We start from the raw sequence: 7,932 nt of genomic DNA, 5'->3' as shown, positions 1-7,932 counted from the left end.
CTGCCCTCTAGGGTTTCCAAGGAGTAGCTGGTGGATTTGAACTGCTGTCCTTTTGGTTAGCAGCCTGAACTCTTACCCATTGCACCACCAGGGCTCCTGGGTTCAAACTGCCAACCTTTAGGTTAGTAGTCAATCATAAACAGCTTGCAGTACCTAGGCTCCATGGGATGATAGTTGTTAGGTGCCGTCCAATCAATTTCCAATCGTAGCAATCCCATGTAACACAGTAGAATTGCCCCACAGGGTTTCCTAGGCCATAATCTTTACAAGAGCAGATTGCTGGGTCTTTCTCTCTCAGAGCTGCTAGGGTGGGTTTGAACTGCCAACCTTTCATTTAGTAACCGAGCACTTAGCTGCTGCACCACCAGGGCTTGTAACACCTCCTAAAATTGCGGGTTATATAAATTAACGCATGTGAAGCACTCTGAGTTTGTAGCCTGTCGCTTGACCTAGAGATTTTGAACTTGCCAGCACCCACAATAGTAGAAGCCAATTCCTTAAAAAAATATATGTATGTGTGTATCTATGCATATACACACAGACACACATATATTTGCTGTTGTTGTTAGGTTCCAACTCATAACGGACCTATGTGCAACAGAATGAAACACTGGTCCTGTGCTATCTTCACAATCATTACTGTATATACATATACAGTAAAACCTGGGAAAGCTAGAACCTATCTAATATGGAAACCTGTCAGAGAAGGAAAATTAAAATACTATCCACTAAAATGAGAGCTAGAAAAGTGGTAAGACTGCATCCTGTCAAAGGCAGAAACTAGTGAGACCCGGAAAAACAAGGCAGTCCCATCAAGTTTTGGCTCTCACAGGTTTCACTGTATATAGATAGATCGATAAATTAGCCATTAAGCCGTTGCTATCTTGAGTCAATTCTAATTCATAGCAACCCTATAGGACAGAGGAGACTGCCCCATGGGGCTTCCAAGGAGCAGCTGGTAGATTCGAACAGCCAATCTTTTGGCTAGCAGCTGAGCTCTTAATCTTAAAGATGGTTTCTTTCTTTTTTAATTGTGCTTTAGGTGAAAGTTTACAGCTCAAGTTAATTTCTCATACAAAAATGTATACACATATTGATCTGCGACATTAGTTGCAATCTCTACACTGTGACAGCACACTCCCCCTTTCCACCCCATTCAACCAGTTCCTGTTCCTTCCTGCCACCAGATATATAGATACACAGACTATGGATATGTAGATATACAGGTTATATGTATATACACACACATATATATGTATGTATTTCTATCTGTATATAATTGATTCTGTTTCCCTGGAGAACTCTAACACTACAGTGGCCATCACAACTCATCTGAAGTGCAGGGGAGAGGGTAGGAAAGATATTATCCTCTGGGTTGAAGTTACAGTGGTCAAAGGAATATTGCCTTTTAAAATCAAAGATAGTAAATAATAGCCCTTAAGCAGCAGTATCTGGTCTAAATCCAACTGAAACAACATTGTCTTACCGTACAAACTCTTAAAAATAAAACAAAACTTGTTGCTATAGAGTTGATTCCGACTCATGGAAAAGCCATGTGTTACAGAGTCAAACTGTGCTCTGTAGGGTTTTCTTGGTTATAATCCTTACGGAAGCAGCCAGGCCTTTTCTTCCACAACACCACTGGGTGGGTTCGAACCGTCAATCTTTAGGTTAGTAGTCCGAGCACAAACCATTTACACTACCTAGGGACCTTTACTAACACTCATTGCTGTTGTTGTTAGTAACTCTTGTTGTGTGCCATCAAGTGGATTCCAACTCATGGGAACCATGTAAGACAGAGTAGAGCTGCCCCACAGGGTTTCCTAGGATGTAATCTTAACGGGAGCAAATCACCAGGTCTTTCTCCCATGGAGCAGCTGGTGGATTTGAACTGGAGACATTTGGGTTAACAGCTGAGCACTTAACCATTGTGCTACCAGAGCTCCTTTACTAACTTTTAAAGGCCCTTAATGATGGCTCTCCCTTGACCTGGAGTCCTCATCCTTGCTGCTTTTACTGCCGGGCCTTTTTTCTGAGGCACTGCTAGGTGAATTTAAACCACCAACCCTTAGGTTAATAGACGAGCACAAACTGTGCCACCCAGAGACTTTTTCCAATATCACAGAACCAAAAAAAAAAAAAAAATTTCACAAACCAAACCCATTGCCATCGAGTTGATTCCAACTCATAGTGACCCTATATATAGGACAGAGTAGAACTGCCCCATAGTGATACCAAGGAGCACCTTGTGGTTTAGAACTACCAACCTTTTGGTTAGCAGCCAAACTCTTAACCACTACACCACCAAGGTAAATTCAGTATTGATTCTATGATGAGGAGGAGGAGGAGAAGGAGAATGATAAATATGACTGAATAATGCAATGAATTACTCCGCCAAAAAGAGAAATGAAGTCCTGATATAAGCCATGACATGAATGAACCTTAAAAACACTATGCTAAGGGAAATAAGTCAGACGCGAAAGGACAAATATTGTATGATCCCACTTATAGGGAATGTCTAGAATGGGCAAGTGTATAGAGGCCAAAGCTGATTAGTGGTGACCAGGGGCAGGCTGGAAGGAGGGGGAAAGGACGAGGACTCCGTGTTTAGGGGACACTGGGCTTCTGTTAAGGGTGATGATATAATTTGGGAATGGATAAGGGTGATGGTTGAACAACATGACGAACAAACAATGCAACTGAACTGTACACGTGAAGACCATTGAAATGGCAAACGTTTTGTCACATATTCACTTGCTACAATAAAACAAAAATGTCCCATACACTAGAGAAGACACACAAAGAACTCTTTACGATAAGCAGGTGCTTACGTCCCAGCTGAGGGCACAGTGACCGAAAAGAAGAATTTGCCAGAATTTGAGCTCAATTAAACTGACCTAAATCCCCAAGTACAATGAAATCTTTTCTCATCTACTTAAAAAAAAAAAAAATTTTTTATTGTGTTTTCAGTGAAGGTTTACCCAGCAGTTTAGGTTCCCATTCAACAATTTCTACACAAATTATTCAGTGACATGGCTTACGTTCTTCAAACTGTGTGGTCATCCTCAATATTTCTGTTCTGGTTGTTCCTTTTCCACTAACGTAGTTTCCTTGCCACTTAATGTTCTCATCTTTGTTTTATTTTTCATTGTGCTTTAGATGAAGGTTTACAGAGCAAATTAGTTCCTCATTAAATGACTAACACACGTATTATTTTATGATATTGGTTGCCAGCCTCACGACATGTCAACACTCTCCCCTTCTAAACCTTAAGTCCCCCATTACCAACTTTCCTGTCCCCTCCAGCCTTCTTGTCCTTGCCCCTGGGCCGGTGTGTCCATTTAGTCTTGTTTTGTTTTATGGGCCTGTCTAATCTTTGGCTGAAGGGTGGACCTCGGGAGTGACTTCAGTACTGAGTTAAAAGGGTGTCTGGGGGCCATACTCTCGGGGTTTCTCCAGTCTCTGTCAGACCAGGAAGTCTGGTCTTTTTTTGAGAGTTAGAATTTCCTTCTGCATTTTTTCCAGCTCTGTCCAGGACCCTCTATTGTGATCCCTGTTAGATCAGTCGGTGGTGGTAGCTGGGTGCCATCTAGTTGTGCTGGACTCAGTCTAGTGGAGGCTGTGATAGTTGTGGTCCATTAGTTCTTTGGACTAATCTTTCTCTTCTGTCTTTGGTTTTCTTCATTCTCCCTTGCTCCAGACAGGTTGGGACCAGTGGATTATCTTAGATGGCCATTCACAAGCTTTTAAGACCCCAGACGCTATTCATCAAAGTAGGATGTAGAATATTTTCTTTATAAACTGTGTTATGCCAATTGAGCTAGATGTCCCCTGAGACCATGGTCCCTAGCCCTCAGCCCAGTAATTTGGTCCCTCAGGGAGTTTGGATGTATCTATGAAGCTTCCATGACCTTGCCTTGGTCAAGTTGTGCAGGCTTCCCCAGTATTGTGTACTGTCTTAGCCTTCAAAATTACCACTTATCCATTGTCAATTTAGTGTTTTTCCCTTCCGCCCCTCCCCTCCTTTGTAACCATCAAAGATTGTTTCTTTCTTTTTTCTTTTTTTTCAGTTGTGCTTTAGGTGAAAGCTTACAGCTCAAGTTAATTTCTCATACAAAAATGGATATGCATATTGTTATGTGACATTAATTGCAATCTCTACCCTGGGACAGCACATTCCCTCTTTCCACCCCAAGTTTCTTGTGTCCATTCAACTGGTTCCTGTTCCTTCCTGCCTTCTTATCCTGCCACTGGAAAAGAGCTGCCCATCTGGTCTCGTATATCTGATTGAACTAAGAAGCACTCTTCACGAATATTATTTTATGTTTTATAGTCCAGTCTAATTTTTGTCTGAAGAGTAGGCCTCGGGAATGGTTTTAGTTCTGGGTTAACAGATCATCTAGGGGTCATAATCTCGGGGGTTCTTCCAGTCTCTGTCACACCATTAAGTCTGGTCTTTTTAGGTGAATTTGAGCTCTGCTCCACACTTTTCTCTCTCTCCATCTGGGACTCTCTGCTGTGTTCACTGCTAGGGTGGTCATTGGTGGTAGCCAGGCACCGTCTAGTTCTTTTGGTCTCAGGCTGGTGGAGTTTATGTGGACCTTTTATCTCTTGGGCTAATATTTTCCTTGTGTCTTTGGTGTTCTTTATTCACCTTTACTCCAAGTGGGTTGGGATCAAGTGATGCATCTTAGATGGCTGCTCGCAAGCTTTTAAGACCGCAGGCACCACTCACCAAAGTGGGATATAGAACATTTTCTTAATAAACTTAGTTATGCCAATTGACCCAGATGTCCCTCAAAACTATGGTCCCCAGAGCCCAGTCCCAGCTACTCTGTCCCTCGAAGTGTTTGGTTGTGTTCAGGAAACTTCTTAGCTTTTGGTTTAGACCAGTTTGTGCTGACTTCTCCTTCACCTAGGATGATTCTTGTCTACTATCTAGTCAATGTATTCCTCTCCCCCTCCTCCCCATCCTCATAACCATCAAAGAATGCTTTCTTCTGTGTTTAATTCTTTCCCTGGGTTTTTATAATAGTGGTCTCATACAATATTTGTCCTTTTGCGACTGGCTAATTTCACTCTGACTAATGCCCTCCAGATTCATCCATGTTGTGATATGTTTCAAAGATTCATCACTGTTCTTTATTGTTTCATAGTATTCCACTGGGTGTATGTGCCATGGTTTGTTTATCCGTTCATCTGTTGGTGAGCACGTAGGTTGCTTCCGTCTTTTTGCTGTTGTGAATAACGCTGCAATGAACATGGCTGTGCATGTGTCTATTTGTGTGATGGCTCTTATTTCTCTAGGATATTTTCCTAGGAGTGGGATTGCTGAATCGTATGATATTTCTATTTCTAACTTTTTAAGAAAGTGCCATATCGTTTTCCAAAATGGTTGTACTATTTTGCATTCCCACCAGCAGTGCGTGAGAGTTCCAATCTCCCTGCAGCCCCTTCAATATTTGTTATTTTCTGTTTTTTTGATTGGTGCCAGTAATGTTGGGGTGAGATGGTATCTCATTGTAGTTTTAATTTGCATTTCTCTGATGGCTAGTGATTGCAAGCATTTCTTCATGTGTCTGTCAGCCGTCTGAATGTCTTCTTTAGTGAAGTGTCTGCTCATACCCTTTGCCCATTTTTTAAGTTGGACTATTCGTCTTTTTTTTGTAGAGGTGTCGGGTTTTCCTATAGATTTTAGAGATTAGACTTTTGTTGAATTTGTCAAAGTCAAAAAAATTTTCCCAGTCTTTGGGCTCTCTTTTTACTCTTTTAGTGAAGTCTTTTGATGAGCAGAAGTGTTTAATTTTCAGAAGATCCCAGTTATCTAGCTTATCTTCTTGTGTTTTTGTATTGTTAGTTATGGTTTGTATCCTATTTATGGAGTATATTAGGGCCTCTAGCATTGACTCTATTTTTCTTCTATGATAGTTATAGTTTTCAGTTTTATATTTAACCTGGTTCCACGACGTCTTCTGAATCCAGCTTGAATTTCTGGCAGGTCTCTGTTGACGTAGTGCTGCAGCTGCTTTTGAATAATCTCCAGCAAAATTTTACTTGAGTGTGATATTGATTTTTTTTATAATTGCTGCATTCAGCTGGATCACCTTTCTTGGGAATAGGCATAAATATGGATCTCTTCAGTTCATTGGCCAGGTAGCTGTCTTCCAAATTTCTTGGCATAGATGAGTGAGAACTTCCGTTTGTTGAAACATCTCAACTGGTATTCCATCAATTCCTGGAGCCTTGTTTTTCACCAATGCCGTCAGTGCAGCTTGGACTTCTTCTTTCATTTCATATATACGAGAATATATAATAGTTGTTTTTTTTTTTTTCATTTTACTTTGTTGTTGAGAATATACACAGCAAAACATACACCAATCCAACCATTTCTACACATACAATTCAGTGACATTGATCACAATTCAGAGACATTGATTACATTCTTCAAATTGTGCAATCATTCTCACTCTCCTTTTCTGACTTGTTCCTTCTGCATTGACATAAACTCACTGTCCCCTAAGGTTCCTATCTAATCTTACAAGTTGCTCTTGTCAGTTTGATCCCATATAGACAGACCTTGAAAGAGCTCAATGCCCAAACCAAACCTGTTGCCATTGAGTCGATTCCAACTCATAGCAACCCCATAGGACAGAGTAGAACTGCCCTGTAGGGTTTCAAAGGAGCAGCTGGTGGCTTCAAACTGCTGTGCTACCAGGGCTCCCAACACTCAGAGAGACATTTTTTACTTATTAAGTTAAACTATTGTTTGATCTTAAGAAGACTTCAGGGGATGTTTTTGGTTTAAGATTTAAAGATTATCTCAAGGCAATTGTTTCAGGGGTTTATCCAGCCTCCATGGCTCCAGAATGTCTGGAGTCTATAGCAATTTGAAATTCTCTTCTGCATTTTCCCCCTTTTGAACAATATTTGGTTTCATGTGTGTATGATTGACTTATTTCTCTCAGCATAATCTTCTTTGTGTTCATTGTCATGGATTGAATTGTGTCCCCCCACCAGAAATTCAGACCGGTATCAGAAGAGGACGTGGAACCAGGGATATCATTGCTGATGTCAGATGGATCCTGGATGAAAGCAGAGAATACCAGAAGGATGTTTACCTGTGTTTTATTGACTATGCAAAGGCATTCAGAAGAGAGTTTGTTTTAAATCAAGAAATCCAATCCACAAAACCAAAATTTCTAACAAGGATAGAGTGAAACCCTTATGAAAACAAATATTATCATTAACAACTGAATAAAACATTGTCCAGTTAAAAGTAAATGAGGACAATGGAATACTACTCAGCAATAAAGAAAGATGAGTTCCGGAATCATCTTGGAACATGGATGAATGTCTCAGTTATCTAGTGCTGCTATAACAGAAATACCACAAGTGGATGGCTTATGGATAACATTGTGAAGGATGGGAATTCCAGAACACTTAATTGTGTTCATGAGGAACATTTACAAAGATCAAGAGGCAGTTGTTTGGACAGAACAAGGGGATACTGTGTGGTTTAAAGTCAGGAAAGGTGTGCATCAGGGTTGTATCTTTTCACCATACCTATTCAATCTGTACACTAAGCAAATAATCCAAGAAGCTGGTCAATACAAAGAAGAACAGGGCATTAGGATTTGAGGAAGACTCATTAACAACCTGCGTTATGCAGATGACACAAGCTTCTTTGCTGAAAGTGAAAAGGACTTGAAGCACTTACTGATGAAGATCAAAGACCACAGCCTTCAGTATGGATTGCACCTCAACATAAAACAAAAATCCTCATAACTGGACCAATGAGCAACATCATGATAAACAGAGAAAAGATTGAAGTTGTCAAAGATTTCATTTTACTTGGATCCACAGTCAACACCCATGGAAGCAGTAGTCAAGAAATCGAAGGATGCATTGCATTGAATAAATTTGCTGCAAAGG

This window comes from Loxodonta africana, chromosome 12, assembly GCF_030014295.1.
Source record: "Loxodonta africana isolate mLoxAfr1 chromosome 12, mLoxAfr1.hap2, whole genome shotgun sequence".
In the NCBI taxonomy this organism is placed as follows: domain Eukaryota; kingdom Metazoa; phylum Chordata; class Mammalia; order Proboscidea; family Elephantidae; genus Loxodonta; species Loxodonta africana.
The sequence above is the reverse complement of the archived record's forward strand: the minus strand, read 5'-3'. Positions refer to the sequence as shown.